At 64.6% G+C, this 19,401-nt stretch overlaps 2 long non-coding RNA genes across 4 annotated transcripts; one reads left to right on the top strand and one right to left on the bottom strand.

The window, feature by feature from the left end:
• Positions 1-5,922: 5,922 nt before the first annotated feature.
• LOC124092630 (uncharacterized) lies at positions 5,923-16,240 on the bottom strand. 3 transcript variants are annotated; one of them, XR_006851673.2, is made up of 3 exons: positions 15,921-16,240; positions 7,776-7,915; positions 5,923-6,482 (listed from the first exon to the last, which is right to left on the bottom strand). It is a non-coding gene; the product is annotated as an uncharacterized LOC124092630 (long non-coding RNA). The 3 variants fall into 3 exon arrangements; XR_006851670.2 differs by having other exon boundaries at positions 7,776-7,918; positions 15,921-16,238; XR_006851671.1 differs by lacking the exon at positions 15,921-16,240 and adding an exon at positions 8,319-8,785 and having other exon boundaries at positions 7,776-7,918.
• Positions 16,118-18,656, top strand: LOC131424161 (uncharacterized). Its single transcript, XR_009226754.1, has 2 exons — positions 16,118-16,386; positions 17,010-18,656. It is a non-coding gene; the product is annotated as an uncharacterized LOC131424161 (long non-coding RNA).
• Positions 18,657-19,401: the final 745 nt, after the last annotated feature.

Genomic DNA, 19,401 nt, shown 5'->3' with positions numbered 1-19,401 from the left:
TAAAAGAGGAAGGAGGTCCCAGATTTGGGGGGGGTGTGGCTGAGAAAGGATTCCAGCTGGTGGGGGGGAGGGTTCCCTGATTTGAGAATTGTGTTGAGAAAGCAGCTAAAGGGGAGTTCCGCAAATTAGAAGGAGGGTTTGGCGTCCTGGCTTTGTGTGTGCGGGACGGGTAAAGGGGACCCTAAATTCAGCCGAGACTCCCATAAAGAGCGGGGAACTTGTCCTCAGCCTGGCCCATCCTTTGCACCTCGGCTGCCGGTACTCTAACCTGAGGGGCTCCCCTCGAGGCACACCCCAGCCCCCTTCCACCCGGTTCTGGCGGCCCCGCCCCCGGTGACGTCACCACCCCTCCCCCCCAAAGCCCCCGAGGGGGCTCCCGGGGCGTGCAGTCCCCGCGGGGCTGGCGGCTGGCTCCAGGAGTGGCTTCCCCTCTCCCGGGATCCCCACGGAGCCCCCAGCGCGAAGGGGAGGTCTGGGTGCCGGTGCGCGCTCCCGTGCGCCAGAGTCCCTGGAGCTGGGGCCGAGGCTCGCCGGGATGCTGGGAGGGGGCGCCCGGCCGCACAAGGGAGGGGCGAGGCCGGGGGCCGGAGGGACGCCCCCTCCCCATGAGCGAGCGACGGGGCCAGGGAGGGTGCGGGGGGGGGAGGCGGCGTTGAATCGGGGGTCTCCCGGGGAGGGGGATCGTGAGAGAGAAGGTGGCTCCGAGCTCGCCAGCCGCTGACCACCTCGCTCCCAGCTGGAGCCACGGGTCCCGGGCTCGTCTCCACTCCGGGCGCCCGCGCGCCCCCACCCCAGGGCCCGCCCGGGGACCCGGGCCGGGCCGGCACCCCCGCGGCACACACGCGCGTCCCCGCCCGCAGCCCGGGGTGGTGCAGCCGGCGGCGCTGGGCAGCTTCCAACGCCGCGCTCCGGGCGATTGCGGCCCAGCCCCCTCCCCGCGGCGGCGCGGCCCCCGCCCGCCGGCCCCGCGGCCCCTGCCCGGCGGCGCAGCCCTCGGGGCTTTGTTCGGACGCAGCGCTCGGGGCCGGCGGCTGGACGTGCGGCCGGCGCAGCGGAGCATCTTCCGAGCACAATGGCCGGGCAGCTTCCCCGGCACAAAGCCGGCGCGCTGCCCACTCCGCGGCTCCGAGACCCCCGCGGAGCGCCGGGGCGTTTTCGTCAGGCGACCGCCCGCCGCCCGTGCCCGTTACCTGGAGGCTGGCTGGGCTGGGCTCCCCCGGCTCTGCCCCGCTTCACATCCTGGCTGTGGCATGGGATCCGAGCGGAGCCCGAGCGCCAGCGGCTCGCGGCGTGCGCGCGCCGGCCGGGCTGCCGGGCGGGCGGCGCGAGGACACTCACTGCGGCTCGCGCTCCCCTCGCGCCGGCTCGCGCGCCCCCCCAGCCGGTGACGTCATCCCTTCCGCCGCCGCCGCCGCCGGCCGGGGGCGGGGCCGGGGAGGGACCGGTCCGCGCGCGTCAATGCGCAGCCGCGCAGCCGCCACGCCCTCCCGCCAATGAGGCAGTGCGACGGGGTCACGTGGTCCCGGGGCCTTTAAAGCTCCGCGGGAGCACGTGGGGCGCAGGGCGCCCGGCTTCGCGGGACACGTGGGCTGCGGCGTTGGCTCTCGGAGCCCCTGCTGCCGCTATCGGCAGAGAACTCCCAGGGCGCTTGGAGCAAAGGCCATGGCACTTGCCATACGCCACTCTAGTCTCTGCCGTGGCTCCCCGGTGCCCTTCCAAGGAGATCCAGCCTCCTCTTGGCGCCTGGCCTGCCCGCTTTGGCTCTCACGGGCCTGTCCCTGAGACCCTGTGCTCCAGACGAAGCAGCTTCGTGCAGCCTGCTCGCTCCTCTGCAGGGCCTTGCCTTCGCCCTTCCTCGGCCGGCCGAAATGCACTGCCCCGAAGGTCTTTGTCCTGCCTTCTTTCCAATTTCTGCTCAAATATTTAGTGCCTGGGAGAAGCTGGCCCCGGTCTACCACCAGTCACCCCAGACTCCTCTCTGTCCCATTGTCCTCTTGATTCTGGTCACACTAGAGTGTGATGGGCACGCATGAGTTGAATGGGTAAGTGCGTGGATGGGCAGTACAGGAGCAGGGCTTCCGACCTGATCCCCAACCCGTGCTGCCGGCGCCAGGACAGACAGCGGGGAGCCCAGCTGCGTGGGGCCCTGGGCTTGCCTTTTCCCACCTGTAAAATGGGCTGGCCTCCTGGGTCTCGGCTCCAACCTGAGAAGCGGAGCCAGGCAGCGCCTCTCACAGGGAGGTCTATGGGTGGATTGCCGCCTGAGCCTGCCCTGATTATAGCTAAAGCTTGAATAAGAAAGAGGGGGGCGGGGAGCTCCCGAGGATCCCAGACACCACCCTTAGCCGTTTTCCAGCGAGTCGGAGCCATTTAGTTCTTGGAGGTGTTCTGGGAGAGGGCTTTGCGCCACTGAGGGTCACCTTTAGAATATAGGGTTTTCCTTCAAAATCCTGGGGTCATTCCAGGGCAAAGATACAGATAAACAAACCGCGTTAACCCAGGTAACAAAACGATGGCGGAAGTCACCAACAGGGAGGAGAGGGGAGAGGAGGAGTCATCAACAAGCAACCTGAATTAAGCTTCGAGGTTCCCAGCAGCCCGTGCAGTGGCCAGGCTGGTAGAGTGATTTGTCCTCCTGGCTGGGTGACCCTGACCTGGCCCTGGACAGTGGCCTCAGTTTTTTTATCCAAGCAATGGGGTCACAGCTCCATCTGGAAGGAGAAACGGGGAGTCGCGCAAACAGCTTGGTTTCCTGTATACACTAAGTGCTCAAGCCTTGCATACCCCTCAGAAGCAGAGTAAAGGCTGCGTTGGACGGGCTGAATGTGGTGTGAGCCCTGTTAGGAGCACAAGCTTGACCCAGCTGCTGGGACGCTGAGCCCAGCCTGCGCCGTCTGTGAAGGGGGGGACCCCTTCTGCCTCTGGGGGTCCTTGTGAGCAGTGAGGAAGACAGCCGTGAGCCACAGTGCAGCGCGTGGCCAGGGCGCAGCCATTCAGCCCGGCGCTCTGGACACAAAAGTAAACCAAGCACTCGACACACGGTAGCCCTGGAGGTGACAGCCCAGCGAGGAGACAGAGTCTCACTGGGCGGGAGCCTGTCGTGCCCACCCGGAGGCCCCGCCGCCCTGCCTGTCCCCTGCCTCCTCCTCTCCCCGCCTGCCCTCTGCTCCAGCCACAGGCTCCTTGCTGGGCCCCCCGCGGGGCTCCCTCTGCCTGGCCAGCCTCCTCCTCTCTTCCCGAGGCCGGTCCTCACCTGCCAGGCCCAGGGCTCTTCCCAGCGCCCCCACCTCATGGGCACGTGGCACTAGGTGACGGTCAGGATTTGCACTGTCTCCTGTCTGTCCCTCACCCTGGCTGTGCCTGTTTCCCTGCCTGCTAATGGGGACGTAACAGTCCCTCCCTGAGGGTCCCCAGGGCAGTGAGACGAACTGCCTGTCACCTGGCACCCAGTACAGGACCAAGAAGGGGTTGCCCGGTACCTGTGGCCACTGTTGATGGGAAACCAGGAAAGGCAAGGTGACCCTGAGGAGCCACCCAAGGAGGGCTGGTGTGACTCAGCCAGGCAGCGCTGGCCTGGTGCGCAGGGGGCCGGCAGGGGCAGGACCTTCTGGCCTGACCTTGTGGCCGGCTCACGGCCCAGGAGGTGCTCAGGACGTGGCTGCCGCCAGCCCAGGCCTTGGGAGGGAAGGGGCGGGCGCGAGGCCTGCGCCCCGAAGGTGCCCACCCAGGAAAGCAGTGGAGTTGGGGTGGTGGGGGCCCAGCTCCCGGGAATGGAGTCTGCACCGAGGGCGCTCACCGAGCGCGTGACTCACTGGTGGGTGAGAAGTGCAGCCGATGAGCATGCCCGGCGTGGGGTGTCGCGCCCCACCTGCTCCTGGCTGTGCCAGTGCCACCTCTGCCTCAGCGACTCTGGGACCTGGTGATTAGCGCCTTTGTGTCTTAGTTGAGATGGCTCCAGGGGAGCCATCAGCCGCCTGTCACCGTCACCGAACACAAACAGGATTCCTCACGGCCAAGGGCAGGGTTGCCCGCGTGGAGCCAGCCTCTGTCCCCGTGAGATGAGGGCCAAGACACGGGCCCTGCGATGTCGCCCCGAGCCAGATTCCACCATCTTTGCGCATCTCTCAAATTAAATGTGGTTCACGTCACCTCGGGTTTTGGGTGTTCTCGGGCTGGGGCCGGGGAGGGCTCGGGGGCAGAGCGCTCGCCTCGCACAGGGAGGCCCTGGGCTCGATCCTCAGCACCACATTAAAAAATAAATGAATAAAATAAAGGTCTGGTGCCCAACCACAACTGAAAACATTTTTAAAGAATTATAAATGTTCTCTCGGTCTCTCTCCTCCTCCTTCCTCTTCCTCTCTGGCTCTCACTGTAACCCGACCTCAAATGTCCAAGACAGGTCGCAGCATCCCCTTGGCTGAGTCCTGCGTGCACTGCCCTCCACTGGGGGTTCCTACGGGGACCCGCTGATTCAGCCTGTTGGGTGATCATTGGGGGCTCCAAGTCAGAGAGCCATAGGTTCAAATCCTGGCCATGACATTAGCGTTCCTTCATGATCAAACTCCAAGAAGCCAGGACCAGAAGGGAGCTTGCCCGACCTGGTGAAGGGCCTCTCCCGCCAGCGGAACACCCGAGAGTGAAAGACGGACGGAATGTTCCCCCCAAGGTCAGGAGAGGAAAAGGACGTCCACTCCCCACCTCTGACCTGCCTGGTGCTGAACGGAGGTTACAACCAGGAAACAGGCAAGAAAATGAAAAGCAGCGTCTGCACCGCAAAGGAAGGGGTTAAGCCACCTCGGCTGTGCGTGACGATGCTCTGCACACTTCAGATAAACAGAAAACCCCACGGAGCCCTAAAGAGCTATTAGAAGTGGTCAATGAATTCAGAAAGCCTACAGGATATGAGATGGATACACAAAAGTCCACTGCATTTCCTATGGAGTGACAACAGACAAGAAAAGTGAATTCAAGAAACCAATTCCATGTGCGTTTGATCAAAAAGAATAAAATATTCAGGAAGTCACTGACCAAAACCAGGACAAAACTGATGCCCTGGATACAGCGGCAACTGTGGACAGGAGCTAATGAGAGCCGTCCCATGTTCATGGACTAGAGAAATCCTATTGCTAAGGTGGCACCGCTCTCCAGTTGACAGACAGGCTCAACACGATCCCTACCAAAATCCCCGTCAGCTCCGGCGCAGAAATTGATAAGAGGGTCCTAAAATGCAGAGGTGAATTCAAGAGTCTGGTCTCAGAACACCAAAGGATCTTGGAGAAGAACAAAGATGTAGGACTCACACCTCTTTGGTTTCAGAACTTATCACAAAGCTATAGTACCCACAAGATATCAGTACCCACAAGACACTAGGAAACCGAAACAGATTGTGGAGCAGAATTGAGAGTCCAGAATAAATCTTCACATCTATGGCTGACGGATTCCATCAAGATGGTCAATTCAATGGGGAAAGAGCAGTCCAATGAAGCAGGACTCCAGGATCTTCACGTGCACAACATACACTCGGATACCTCCTCACACCTTATGCAAAAGTTAATATGGATTGTGATCTTAAAAGAGTTAAAACTCTTTTAAGCATAAAGTTTCAAAACACTGAATTAGTTGATGGCTTGTTTTAGAGGTCTTTTGGGGTGATGAAGATGTTCTAAAATTAGATCGTAGCCATCGGTGATGGTGATAGTGTATGCATGGATGTTGAGTGAATTGTATCTCAATAAAGCCATTATTTTCAAGTCTTGGCTCTGATACCTCTACAATGTGCCACTCTGAGTGAGTTGTGAATGTCACTCTGTGAACCTCAGTTCCTTAGCCTTGAAATCAGGCCTAATGGAACCTACCTCACTCTGCCCATTTGTGAGGATTGACACAGCCACATCACAGGGGATTATATTGGTAATACTTTAATCCCAAATATACAAGTAAAGGGGACTGAATTGACGAGGTACAACTGTACAGGGGAGTATTATACAGCTGTGAAAAGGATCAGTTAGGAGGACTCATGGGAAAGGCTTCCAAAATGCTCTGTGACAAAAAGCAAGGCAAAGACATTACCTATCATATTCTACCTTTAATGCAAGTTTTTGGCTTATTCTTCATTGTTTTAATATAAGTGAGTGCATATATTTGCATATGTATAAGCCCAGGTCATTTACCATAACCCAAATTTGAGAAAGGAGGGTGAGGAGAGAACTCGCTCGCCTCCTCTGCAGGTGCCACAAGGGTGCCCCCTCCCCTGATTCGGCCCTGCAGACCTTGCCTCTGCTCGAACAACTGAATCCTGACTTGGATCCTTCCTGTCCTGCTCCGGCGGCGGCATGGCGCTGCTGTCTTTGCGAGGGCGCTGCTTTCGCAGAAGAGCGTCCTTCGTGGGCCGGATCGTGAGCGTCTGCTGGGGTCCCTCGTGGATGACGGCTCAGCTTCTCGTGGAGAAATGCCCACGAGTGGGGCGGGCAGTCCACACGGTCCTGGAAAAGGGCTTCTTTAGGCCTCGCACTCGGGGCGGCGGCTCCGTACACCCGGAGGAGGCCGCGTGGTGGAGGGCCCCGCGGGGAGTGGGGGGCTGGGGCCCCTGGGTGAGGGGGCAGATGGACATGTGCAGCTCGAGGTCTGCGGCTCCCTTGGCTCCGCGGGCTCCACGCTCACAGGGGACACACACGCCGGGCGCAGGGGACAGGGACAGCTCTGGATTAAGTTTGCCATTTCCCGTGAGCCTGGATCATTGCCTGAGTGTGTGTGTGTGTGTGTGTGTGTGTGTGAGTATGAGTGTGTGATCGTGTGCCCGCGCGCGCTGGACACTGACCCAGGTCAGGGTCCCCAGGGCCTCGCACACGTGAAGCACAACCTCCGCCGCCATGGCGGGCTCGCCGCCGCAAAACAAGCAGATCAGGGAGACCGGACGGTCCCGCTTCCTGCTGGGGCGCTCGGGGCCTTGCCGGGCGCAACCTGCTGGCCGCCGGTCACCTCCGCCTGGCCACAGCCCCCACCAGCCAGGGAGGAGGCCGCGCAGCCTCGCGGGGAGGCACTGCAGTGCCCGCGCTGGGCAGCAGGACAGCACGGCCGGGAGCCCCTGGGGACCCTCTGCTCCTCGCACTGAGTTTTGGCTAGACCCGGATGGTTCCCGGGGTGCCTGTCAGCACCGCCCCCGGCTCGGAGGAGGGTGAATGGACACGTGGGCCTCGCGCCCCCTGGGCCTCGCCCTTGGCCTGCAGACGGCACCTTCCCAGCTCCTCCGGGTGCCTCTCTGTGCCGGGTCCCCTTTGGGTAAGGACACCAGTCATGTGGGACCAGGCCTCGTTTTGACCGCTGACCTCTGAGAACCCTGTCTCCACGCAAGGCCACACTCTGGGGCCCCGGGCGGGGACTGCAGCGCATCTCCTCTGGCGACACCTTTTAACCACAAGAGCTGTCTCTGGAGGTGGCAGGGCTGATGGCTAACAGCGACCCCAAGTGCTCCTGGATGATTACGGGCCGTGGAGTCCCCAAGACACACCGCTGGAGGTGCTGGGCCGGCCCTTAAACCCAGCTTCTGCCTGGAGAGGCACTGCCTGCGGCACCCGGAGACCAGGGCGCTCCGGGGCCTTCCCTGGGGACCCAGTGGTGACAGATCAGGACCTTCTACCTCCTGCCAGCTGTCTGGACTGTCCACTGGGCAGGGCTGTACTGGATGTCACAAGCAGGGCTGAGGCGCAGCTGGCCTTGCCTTCAGGACCACCATGGTGGGGGCTCTGGGCCGCCCCCTGGGGCCTCAAGCTTCTCACCAGGGGGCCAGACGGTCCCAGGCTCCGTGCAGTGGGCAAGCCGGGCGTCACTGTCCACCCAAGCTGTTCATTTCTCAGTCTGCTTCCAGGGAGTCACCAGGTGGGCGCTCTGAGGGTCCCGAGCACCTGATCACCAGCACCTGCTGGCGAGTGAGAGACCCCTGGTGGGCAGCACCACCCCCGGCTGAGCCGGCCTCCCCACTGTCCCCTGTGTCTGTTCATCGAACCCTAGTCTCGGCTTGGAGTCAGTGACACCAGAGGCCGAGGAAGCGACAGAGTGGACAGCCTGAAGTGACATCGTTGCGGAAGCACATTGGTGTCCCCGAGGACTGAAGTCTGGGGAAAGGGTCAATGATCGAGACTGGGTGGCCCTGAGCCAGGGTGGACGTCGGCATGGCTCATCTTACAGAAGAAACTGAGGCTGGGGTGAAGTCACCCGCGGCCAGGGGACACGTTTGGGGCCCAGCTCAGCATGGCTGCGGAAGCGGCCTGCCCCGTCCCCTGGGCCGGCTTGCCCCCTGTGCCCCACCGTGCCCTGGCCACCTCCGCCTGTCCCTGCAGGATGTGCCTCTGTCTCTTGCAGCCCTTGGTCTCCAGTCCCTGAGAGCCGGGGCCTGGGGCCGGCTCAGCCGTCCAGGGGACGGTGGCTGATGCTGGGAGGCGGTGGCCCGAGGGTGACTCTCGGCTCTGCGTGCCTTGCCCCGGTGCATCTTGGGAGTGGACTGCCGCGCGCCAGGCCTGGGGCGTCCTGCAGCCCTGGAAACCAGCGGAAGGGAGTGGCTGCCGGGCAGGTCGGGGACTCAGGCAGGAGAGCGGGGAGGCCATGGGGCCAGGGCCACCCGGACCTCTCCCCGACACACCTGGGGCGCAGGATTGCAGGCAGACTGGGGGCCTGTCCCCGGGGCATCGCAGCGGCCTGAAGGTCACCAGCTGGCCCTGCGCAGCCCGCGGCTCTCAGGCCAGCGCCTGGCACACAGTAGGCACTCGTGTCTAGTACTCAGCAGACAGGATGTCCTGCAGGACAGAGCCGCCCTCCCCCTGCCCTCCCCCACCCTCCCCCTTGCCCTCCCCCGCCCTCCCCCTTGCCCTCCCCCCTCCCCCGCCCTCCCCCTTGCCCTCCCCCGCCCTCCCCCGCCCTCCCCCCGCCCTCCCCCGCCCTCCCCCTTGCCCTCCCCCCTCCCCCGCCCTCCCCCGCCCTCCCCCGCCCTCCCCCCCTCCCCCGCCCTCCCCCGCCCTCCCCCTTGCCCTCCCCCCGCCCTCCCCCCTCCCCCCGCCCTCCCCCTTGCCCTCCCCCCGCCCTCCCCCTTGCCCTCCCCCCGCCCTCCCCCACCCTCCCCCTTGCCCTCCCCGCCCTCCCCCTTGCCCTCCCCCCACCCTCCCCCTTGCCCTCCCCGCCCTCCCCCTTGCCCTCCCCCCACCCTCCCCCTTGCCCTCCCCCGCCCTCCCCCTTGCCCTCCCCCCCTCCCCCTTGCCCTCCCCCCGCCCTCCCCCGCCCTCCCCCTTGCCCTCCCCCGCCGTCCTCGCTGGCTCAGCCATGGTGGCGGGGTGAGTGGGATCAGGTTGGTCCTGGCAGCGGAGATGTTGCCGCGATAAAACGGGAAACAAGTGCCCCAGTTACCCACCGCGGCCGCCTGGGCGCCGGGATGGGAGCTGTTCCCCAGCCACAGACGGACCCCAGCCCACAGGTCCCCAGGGGCTGTCGTGACCTGTGGCTCTGCTACAGGTCAGGCCGGCATGTGGCCGTGGGGCCTTGACCCCAGGGGGGCGGGCGCCACGGGGCTGTGGGCAAGGGAGGCCTGCTTAGTGCCACAGGCGCCCTCTGCTGCAGTGTGGCTGGCTCTGGGGGGCAAGGCTGGGACCTGGGGACAGGAGAGGGGAGATGGGGTGGCCCCCTTGTGGGCCTCCTGGGACAGGCGGCCTGCTGGCCAGGCCACTGCTACCCCGCTGGGCTCTGACCCTGGAGCTGCATCCACCAGGCCGTGGCCCTAGAGTCCTCTGGGACCCCGAGGGTGGCCCGGGTCCCCTGTGCCCAGGCCATGACTTGGGCGCCAGCACCTGCCACACACTGCACAGGGCCACGTGTCCCCTGAGCACCGGAGCAGGAGTCCCCCGGACCATTGGGGACATGAGGAGCTGCCCCAAGCCAACAGGAGCCGCAGGGTGCCCGCCTGGGCACAGCCGCTGATCCAGGGGCTGTCCCTGCCGCCTCCGGTGACCCCTCGCAGTCCTGGGTGTGCGGCTTCCGCCTGTTACAGGAGGGGCACAGAGGCCTGAGGGCCCCCAGGGTCACCCGCAAACTGGGCACACAGGGAGCTCGCTGAGGCCGGCTCTCGGGTTGGGGTCCCTCGTGCCCTGGGGTCCAAGGCCCCTGGAAAGCAGGGGACCTGGGAGCAGACCCGGCCCTGACCCGACTGGCCTGGCCTGGTCCAGGACACAGCGTCCCCTTGTTGGTCGGTGCCAGGAGCTGGGCCGCACCTTCCTCCTCCCTGCTGGCCGCGCCCCTTCAGCCCCGCGTGGGCCGCCCCCCACTTTGGAGGCCGTTTGGAGGCCTCTCCCCTCGGCCTCCCCTCCCCACCCCCCCTTCCCTCCGCCCTCCTCTCCGCCGGGCCCTTAGGACTGGAATTTGGTACAACAGAGGGATCCCTGGGTCCCAGCCAGACACAGCACTCGGCAGCCCTGTGGCCTGGGAGTCCTGTGTCCCTGACCTGTGTCCTCCTCTGTAAGGGGTGGGGAGTGTTCCCCTCCGTGGCTGCCCGGCGGCCCCAGCGCTCAACTGAGGACGCACGCAGCACATGGTCAACATGTGGATGCTGGTCCTTCCTCTCTCCTCTGGCTCCTTGGCCCCTTGGTTGTCCCTTGTGTGCCCCAAATATGGCCCTGCTCAGGACTGCACGGGGCCCCTCACTCCTGGACCCACAAGGACCCGGGTGGGGAGAGCATTCTGGGTAAAGAGAACAGCATGTGCAAAGGTCCTGGGGCAGCAGGGGCTCCGTGCAGGGGAGGATGGAGCAGGCAGGCAGAGAGCGGCACAGCTGAGGAGTCAGCTGAAGTCCTCTTCTGGCCGCCTCTCCCTTGCTGAGTAGCTCGCACTGAAATTGGTAACCATCATGGTTAATCGTGTCACTAACTGGACACCGTCTCCCCACACATTCTCTGTCCCTCAAGGCAGGGATCATTACCTGCTTTGCTCATGTGTGTCGCTTCAGCACCTCGGACAGCACCCAATACACATTGGGTGCTCCATAAATGCTGTGAATGAAAACTAAACAAATGGCATGTGTTACATGTTATACCCTATCCTGAATGCTGCTTCTTTATGCTTCGTTTTTCAGTGTTTTGGAGTTGGACACCCTCCTCCTAGGGAGGCAGCAAGCAGCGAAAGCATGATAATCACCTCCCCTTTTTTGCTCTCCATACTCCTGTTAATACAATCATTTTTTCATTTTTCTTTTTCTTTCCTACTTTCCTCTTTCAGGAGAGGAAAATGTTAAAATGTGGATGTAGTCAGAAATACTTTCAGCCTTCAGACAATTCAGACTTGAGAGTCAAGTGATGGCGGAAGAGCTAAAAAAAAAAATACATTCTTGGTTATTAGGAGGAGAAAGAAAATGCCATTTCAATAAGATCGAGGCTAGTTAATGCCGGAACATAAAGACAGACGCTTCCTGTCCTCGACACGCAGACTGCCCGCAGCTGTGCGTGCCGGGCCCTCGGGAGTGGCTGGGCAGGACGGCCACAAAGACAGTGTGATTGCCCCGGAGCTGAGCCCAGCGCATTGAGGGCACCGTGCCAAGATGGAGCAAGGTCACAGCAAGGTCACGGGGCTGCGCAAGGCAGTGGGGGCAGGTCCCCAGGGGTCTGCCCGCACGGGGTCTTGCTGGGTTGAGGTCCTGCTCGCCTGTCCTCCCGGGCAGGGCCTCCATCCCTCCCGTCCTCCCGGGCCTCGGCTCCCTGTGTCCCCGGTCCCTGTGCTGCCCCGGGCCCGGCTGGACGGGAGGCCCCTGGACCTGGCCCTGAACTCGCTGCTCGAGCGTCAGCCAGGGCTCCAGGCCCTCGGCCCTGCCTGTGGGGAGGGGGGCCAGGCAAGCAGGGACACAGGTGGCCAGCACAGGCTGTGACAGTCACACAGCAGTGAAAACCAGGTCCCTGGGGGTGGCCCTGGGGCCTCGTTGAGCAGGATCCTGAGCCTCGGGGGAGGGGGAGGCCGTGATGCCTGGGGACGGCCCTGGGGGAGTGCTGTCCTCGGCTGGCCATGGGCAGCTGCGGGGGCCACAAGCTCCTGCCCAGGGAGACCCCCGACCCCGTTCCGCAGCGCAGGACGGCAGTGCCACCCGCCCGGGCCCATGCTCCCCTCCCGGGGGCCGTCTTGGAGGTGGCGTGGTCTGGCGGGTGACGCCCTCCTGACCCCTCATGGCAGCGAGTCCAGGGACGCAGGCTTCTGTCCCCACACCTGGGGACGCCCTGGTGGCACCTCACACTGGTTCTGTCCCCCGCACTGCCCCGTGGTGTGCATGGACAAAGGGGCGCAGGGACAGGTCAGCCGGGGTCTCGTGGGCAGGGCTGTCCCCACACCTGGCCCCGCTCAGCTGGCCACCTGCTCCGCCCAGCGCCGGGCCAGGCCCAGGGGACGGTACCACAGCCCCGGCCACCTGCCAGCACCGCCTGGAGTCCCTCCAGCCTCGTCTGACCGCAGGTGGCAGGTCCACTTTGTCACTTGACGTGGGCTGGATGGACCTTGGCGAGTGAGAGGAGGAGGGGACACTTCCAGAGCGCAGAGGTTCCTGGCAGCCGCCTGGCAGCAACAGCTCCTGCACCTGCTCCGCCCGCCCTGGCCTCCCCCTGGCCTCCCACCCTGGCCTCCAGCCCTGGCCTCCAGCCCTGACCTCCAGCCCTGGCTTCCCCCTGGCCTCCAGCCCTGGCCTCCAGCCCTGGCCTCCCCCCTGGCCTCTCCCCTGGCCTGCACTGCCTTCTGGCCCCACTGGAGCCTCAGCCTGGCCTGGCCGGTCCTCCTCCGGCTCCCCGGCCAGGCGGCTCCTCCATCTCAGGCCGCAGCCTCAATGTCACCTCCTCGGGGAGGCCCTCAGGGCCGCCGCCCCCCAGGACCCGGAGGGCCCCTGTCCTGCCTGGGGTTTCCCAGAGCCTGTGTCCCTGCAGGCGCTCGGAGCCCCTCCAGCTCCCAGGGCCCCTGCTCAGGGGGACTGCACAGCCCGGGGCCACTGCAGGGCCTGAGGTCAAGCCCAGCACCCAGGGAGCGATTGCCAAGCCACCTCCCCATGCCCTGTCCCTCTCTGCAGGCAGGAAGGACAAGGGACGGCGGACGAGGGCGCACCCTGCAGTCCAGTCTGCTCCTTCCACCAGGGGAATCGGGGCGGGCCCCGGGGCCGCGCCTGTCGTCCCAGTGGCTCTGGAGGCTGAGGCAGGAGGATCCCGAGTTCAAGGACAGATGGCCTCCTAACGTCCCAGGAACGCCAGCGGGGACATCCGGGCCTGGGCAGAGCCCCGCGACTTAGCCTGGGCATTTGACAGACGGGAGTGGGCGGGCTGTTCCCTCCCGTTTCCAGGCCCCGGTGTCCTCCTGGGCGGGCATCGCCCCTAAAATAACGACCCAACCCGGCGCCCAGCGCCCAGCTCCGTCCCGTCGGAAGGGCTGCAAGGCCGGGCGCTCTGACCCTCCCTGGAGGCCTCGTTAACTGAGCACTCACTGTGCGCTGGGCCCTCCCCGGCCTCACTTTCCAGCCTCCCTCCGGCTACCAGCCTCGCTGTGGTGGGAAACCGAGGCACAGAGAGACCCCGAGGCTCCTGCCACGGCTTTCACGGAGCGGCCTCCGGCGGCCGGGGCCTGCAAGCCGGCCTTCCCGCCAAGCCCCACGGCGTCACAGCAGCGCGGGCATCACCGAAGGGTGGGCACGAGCCAAGGCTCGGTCCACGGGCGGACGGACAGATAACGCGCCCGTCCTCGCCAGGGGACTACTCAGCTGCAGAAATGCGCGGGGTCTGTCCGCCCCCCGGAGGCCGGACCTCGACGCTCCGCAGCGCAAGAGGCCGCGCCGGAGGGACACGGGGGCCTGGCTCCGCCCCGGCAGACGCCCCCGAGTTCTCGGGGCTGGGCGGGCCGGACGCTGGCCACGGGCCACCACGTTGTGGGCACCCTGGGGGCCCTCGGAGGGCGCAGGTCCCTCCCGCAGCGCCCGCAGCCGGGAAGTGCGGATCCTGGCTCCCCGAAGGGATCGGCTGGAAGGCGCAGTGTCCCCGGAGGAGGCCGGACAGTGGCCACCGCCATGGCGTGGAACAGACCGGCGGGCTGTGCCGAGTGAGCTGTCCCTAGAGGGGACACAGGACTGTGGGAATGGCCGCCTCCGGGCAGGGACGCTGGTGGCCTGGGCGGGGGAGGGGGTGGTGTTGCTTTTTCCCTGTGACCCTTTGGACATCGAAAGGCGAGAGGTGGCAGTTAAAAGCCCTGCTCCGCCTTTGACTGGCTGTGTGACCTGGGCCACTCGCTTCACCTCTCTGTGCTTTAGTGTCCCCATCTACAGAGCAGGGGTGGTGACACCAGCTCAGACACTGGGATGAGGCTGCACTGAGCTGGGGCGCGGCCTCCGGAGACTGGCCCCCTCCCTCACACCCAGAGGGACACGGCGGCAGGGACACCACCTGCTGTCACTGTGTGCCTGGCTCCTGGTGCCCCCCCTGGACGGGGCAGGCGCGGTCTCCAGGCTGGAGAACTCACCCAGTCCCCGGGCCCAGGCTCAGAGCAAGTGACGCAGCTGAGGGCACCGGGCGCCTGGGCTGGGCCCCCTTCTCAGGGGAGGTCGAGGAGGGACATGTGTCCTCCCTGCCTCTCGGCATCTCAGAGCCAGCCGCCTGAGGCCAGGAGGACGTCGCTGGGGGCAGAGCCGAGGGTCCGGGAGGGACCCGGTCCCCAGCACAGTGCCGACCCGGGTGATGTCCTGGCTCTGCCCGCCACCCACCTCCTCCCGGGCTGTGAAGGGGCTGGTTGTAAACAGTGGCCTTCCCGGGGGTGGGAGGACGCCGCCCGAGCCTCACTGTCACTTCAACAGGGGACAGTGGCCCTGGGTGCCGTCCCGGGGGGACCCCCAGTCCTTTCCAGGCCCGGAGGGTCCAGGAGCCCCTCAGAGGGGCGTGTCCGGGGCTGGCAGCAGGAATGACAGGTGACCCGCCCTGCTGTCCTCCCAGGGACTGGGGGGGGGTGCAGCCCATTGGACAGACGGGGACACTGAGGCTCGGGGGGACGTGAGCTGTGCAGAACGTGACTTGACACCAGGTGACCAACTCCAGGGTGCTCCAGGCCACAGGAGATGTGGATGGTGGCAGGACGGATGGACAAGTGGATGGAAGGAAGGAAGGACGGTGCATGGTGGACACATGGACAGAGGTGTGTGGTGGGTGGTGGCCGGTCCCTCCTCCTGGGAACACTGTCCTCGCGTGGCTCCTGCTGTCACCTGCACCGCCTTGAGCCCTGGTCCTTCTGTCCCTTTGCTAGGCCCAGCCCCCCAGCATCTCCCGCCCCTTGTCCCGTGGATTAAAGCACCTGCTAACGTCCCTGGCTGCCGGACCTGTCTTCAGGGGCCACCTCTCCTGGACACCTCCACCCGAGCCACCGGGCTGCCCACTCACCAGCCAGAGCAGGATGGCCACCCGCCCCTCCCCAGCTGACCCCTGCTGCCCCTCCTCCAGGTCAGCCGACAGGACCCCCATCTTCAGGGTCAGGGTCCCCTGCCTGCACCACCTACCAGAGCTGCCTTCCTGCCCCATGGCTCTCCTGGGGCCCCGCCGTCTGCCCTCCCTGCAGTAGCCACCGGAGGGCGCCTGTGAGCCGCCGTCAGGTGCTGGCCCTCCCCTGTCCACAGGCCCCAGGGCTCCCACCTGCTGGGGGTCAGAGCTCAAGTCCTCTCCACGGCTCACAAGGTCCTGAGGGACCTGCCGGGTCCCGTCCCCCACTCTGCTCCAGCCACCCGGGCTGGGTCCTGCCCCAGGGCCTTTTCACGGCTGTGCCCTCTGCCTCCCTCCTCTGGCCTCCTGGGTCTCCACTTGAATGTGCTGCTCCGGGCCTACCAGCCACCCGGGCCCCGGCCTCGCCCTTCTGCACCGCTTGGTAGCTCCCGGGCACAGGTCCTACTCGGGTACCTTTTAAACACACATCGGCAGCTCTCGAAAACACAGTTTGTTCCTTGTCCGGGATTGTCCCCCAGCACCTAAAACGGAGTCCGCCGCCCAGTCGGCTTCTGCGGAAGATCCGGTCTCCAAGGGCCGCCCCTGCTGCGCACTCAGCCCCTGTCGCCAGGGAAACTTGTGTGGGAAAGAGCAGGCGGCGGTCAGCCGAGGCCACGCCCAGGCCAGCGCAGGCAGAGTGTCCCCACAGCCTAGCCACAGCCGGGCGGCCCCTCCCTGCCTCGCTGGCCTCCACTCTGGAGCGGCACTTCCTGAGGCTCTGAGGGCCACGCTGGGTCCGGTCCGGGCTTGGCCTCCGCCCGGGCCGGGCCTCTGCTGCCCGCCGCCCCCCAGGGCCTGGCTTGAGGACGCCTCTCCTTCAGGAACGCGCGCGCCTGTCGCGCCCTGGCCCAGCCACACGTGAGCCTGGGAAGACTTAAAGGTCAGCGTCTATAATTGAATTTGCCTCCAGATAAAAATAGCGTCTTTGTAACGTTTAAATGGTTCTGCAGGAGGGGGAGCTGGGCCTCGGGTCTCCTGCGGCAGGTGTGTGCGCAAGGGCTGACTGTGAGTGTGCTGTGAGTGTGCGCCTGTCTGTGAGGCACACGTTTGTGTGCTGGGTGTGCGTGCGTGTGCGTGTGCATGTCAGCGTGTGTGTGCGTTGCATGCGTGCGTGTGCGTGCACACGCGTGTGCCAGAACCTACTTCCTGCGCCCTGCGCGGCTCTACCAGAGCTGCGGCCAGGGCTGAAGCCTGGCATCCCGCCTGAGCCCGCCGGGTGTGTCACCTGCCCGCCAAGCCCGCTCTGCGCGGGGAGCTGCGGAGGGGACCCAGCCCCGGGCTCGGTGCAGAGCGGGAGTTGGGGGCTGGCGGCAGGGGCTGGGGCTGGGCTGAGGGGCAGGGCGTGGAGGGCCCAGCGGGCACCCTGGGCGGTGTCCTCCCCAGGTGCCTCGGTTTCCCCCTCTGCATCCAGGGCTGCATCCGGGTGCCTGTCCCCATGCCCATGCCACTCTGCCTGCTGAGGCCGTGAGGGGACAGGGGCCATCTCAGTTTTCCTCCCTGCAGAATGGGCGAGCAGCGTCCTCGAGCCCCAGCGGAGCCCTGCCCTGGGGAGGTACCCGCTGTGGCCAGACGCGGGAGGACAGAGAGGACAGCCCTGTCGCGGGAAGTGCATGGGTTGGCCTGTGGCACCGGGGACCTCAGCTGGCCTGGCACAAGTGAAATCTCAGAAACCAAGACCCGAGGAGAGGGGACAGTCGCACAGACTGGCAACACACGCGATGGCTAGGAGGTGACGGAGGCGGGGACGCGCCTGCGCGGGGCACTGGCAGATGCGCAGGAAATGACCGCGACCCTCCTGCCCTGCCGGGGCTTGCATTGCCGCTGTTTGGGGGCCTCGAGAGAGGGGCGGCCGTCCACATGCTCGGTAGATCCCAGGTCCCAGTCCAAAGTCACCCCGGGTCACCAGCACCACACTTTTTTTTCTTTTGGTGCCGGGCGCTTAGCCACCGAGCCCCATCGGCAGCCCACTTAGTGTGTGTGGAGACGGGTTCTGCTGCCTTGCTTAGCGCCTCCCTAAGGTCCCCAAGCTGGCTTGACCTTGTGATCCTCCTGCCTCAGCCTCCTGAGCCTCTGGGATGACAGGCGTGGCCACCAGCCCGGGTCACCATACTTGAAGAAGGCATCCCTCGCCATTTTGTAGCATTTCTTTGGGTCAGGTGTGTGCCCCGCGTGGCCCAGGTTTCCCCAACTGTCATGGAGGAGACAGACCAGATGGCTCTGGGGGACTCTCCCCTCCGTCCCCTCTCTGTCCCACCCTGACTTTCCATCAGGTGCAGGGTGACAGCAGGGGACCAGGCCATTTTGGCCAGCGACCCCTACCCACACTCCCAGGTGGCCAAAGTGTCCTGCGGCATCACCGTGCCGCTGAGGAGGAAGGCGACGCCGTCTGCGGCCCAGGAACCAGCCCCACACCCCGGCACCAGCGCCTTCCACAGGCCCAGCTGCGCCTGGCCCAGGGACGCAGCAGACACCAAGACGGCGCAGGCCTCGTCATCGTCCCGTTAGCGATGACTGGAGGTAACTTGTAACGGGGGAAACCAAACCCGATTTGAAGAGAGGTGGGAAGGGGACTCAGCAGCAACAGGGCTTGCGTTTGGCGGTTGAACGGCGGAGCCTGGGTGATGAGCATCAAAATTATCATCAAAAACTTTCTGGTCACCCCGGCCCAGGGATGCTGTAGACCCAGCTGCTCCAGAGGCTGAGGAAGAGGATCTGTTTGAGCCCAGGAGTCCAAGGCAACCTGGGTGACATCAAGAGACCCTGCCTTGCCGGGTGCGGTGGCGCATGCCTCTAAGCCCAGCAGCTCAGGAGGCTGAGGCAGGAGGATCGTGAGCTCAAAGGCAGCCTCAGCAACCGCAAGGGTCTAAGCAACTCAGTGAGACCTGTCTCTAAATAGAATACAAAATAGGGCTGGGGATGCGGCTCAGTGGTCGAGGGCCCCTGAGCTCAGTCCCCGGTACCAAAAAGAAAGAAAGAAACCCTGCCTTGAAAAAAGGAAAACTTTGAAGACTGAGTGGCCCTGGGGCTCAGGGTGCTGCGGGAATGGACATATTAGCAGTCCCCTTAGTGCAGTTTTGATTTTCCCGGGTCCAGTTCCCTGCGGTCAAACATCGCCTGAAATATTAAACGGAAGCTTCCAGAAACAAGTCATTCATAGGCTACTGAGGGCTGTCTGGGTGAGCTTCCCCCATCCCACCCTGGGTGTGAATTATCCCTTTGTCCAGAGGATCCACCGCGTATATGCTACCTGCCCAGCAGTCCCTTGGTAGCCAATTTGGCCATCAGACCCACTGTCAGCATCACGAGGCTGTGCTCAGGAGACCCTTAGTGTTGGTGCGGGCCACTCACTCATGCCAGAGAGACGTCGTCAACTGTGTCACTTAAGTGAAAAGATGAAAAGTGCAAGATATTTTGAGAGAAGGGGGGATGGGAGACCACACCCGGGTCACTTTGGCACACAGGATGTGACAGTCGTTTTACCTTCATATGTGAGGTCGCCGTCTTTGGGCCCCATGCATAAGCTGAACTTCCCCGCAGGCGAGTGTGAACAGGAACCGGCCGGCTGGGCCTCCCCGGGCTCCGCACACTTGGGCTGTCTCCTGAGGGTCGGAGGCGGGGACAGGATCTCAGCCCGGGAATCTGCGCGGAGGAAAACTACCCACAGGGCGCATCCTCCATCCAGAGAACAAGTGACCAACGCAGATTCCCGGGGAGAAAGGGAAAAGGTGGTCCACCCGGGGCAGCCGCGGCCCGACCCCGCGGCCCCTGCTCCCTAAAGGGACAGATGTCAGTGCACTGCTTGGGTGTCAGGGGCCCTCGGCACAGGGAGGTCTCCACCAGATCTCCAAGAAGCAGTTTTAGAGAAGGAAGGAAGGAAGGAGGGAGAGGAGGGGAG

Source organism: Marmota monax, unplaced genomic scaffold (genome assembly GCF_021218885.2).
Source record: "Marmota monax isolate L192 unplaced genomic scaffold, Marmota_monax_Labrador192_F-V1.1 WCK01_AAM20220418_F8-fsc00102, whole genome shotgun sequence".
Lineage (NCBI taxonomy): Eukaryota > Metazoa > Chordata > Mammalia > Rodentia > Sciuridae > Marmota > Marmota monax.
Note: the sequence above shows the minus strand (reverse complement) of the source record. Positions and strands in the feature narration are given on the sequence as shown.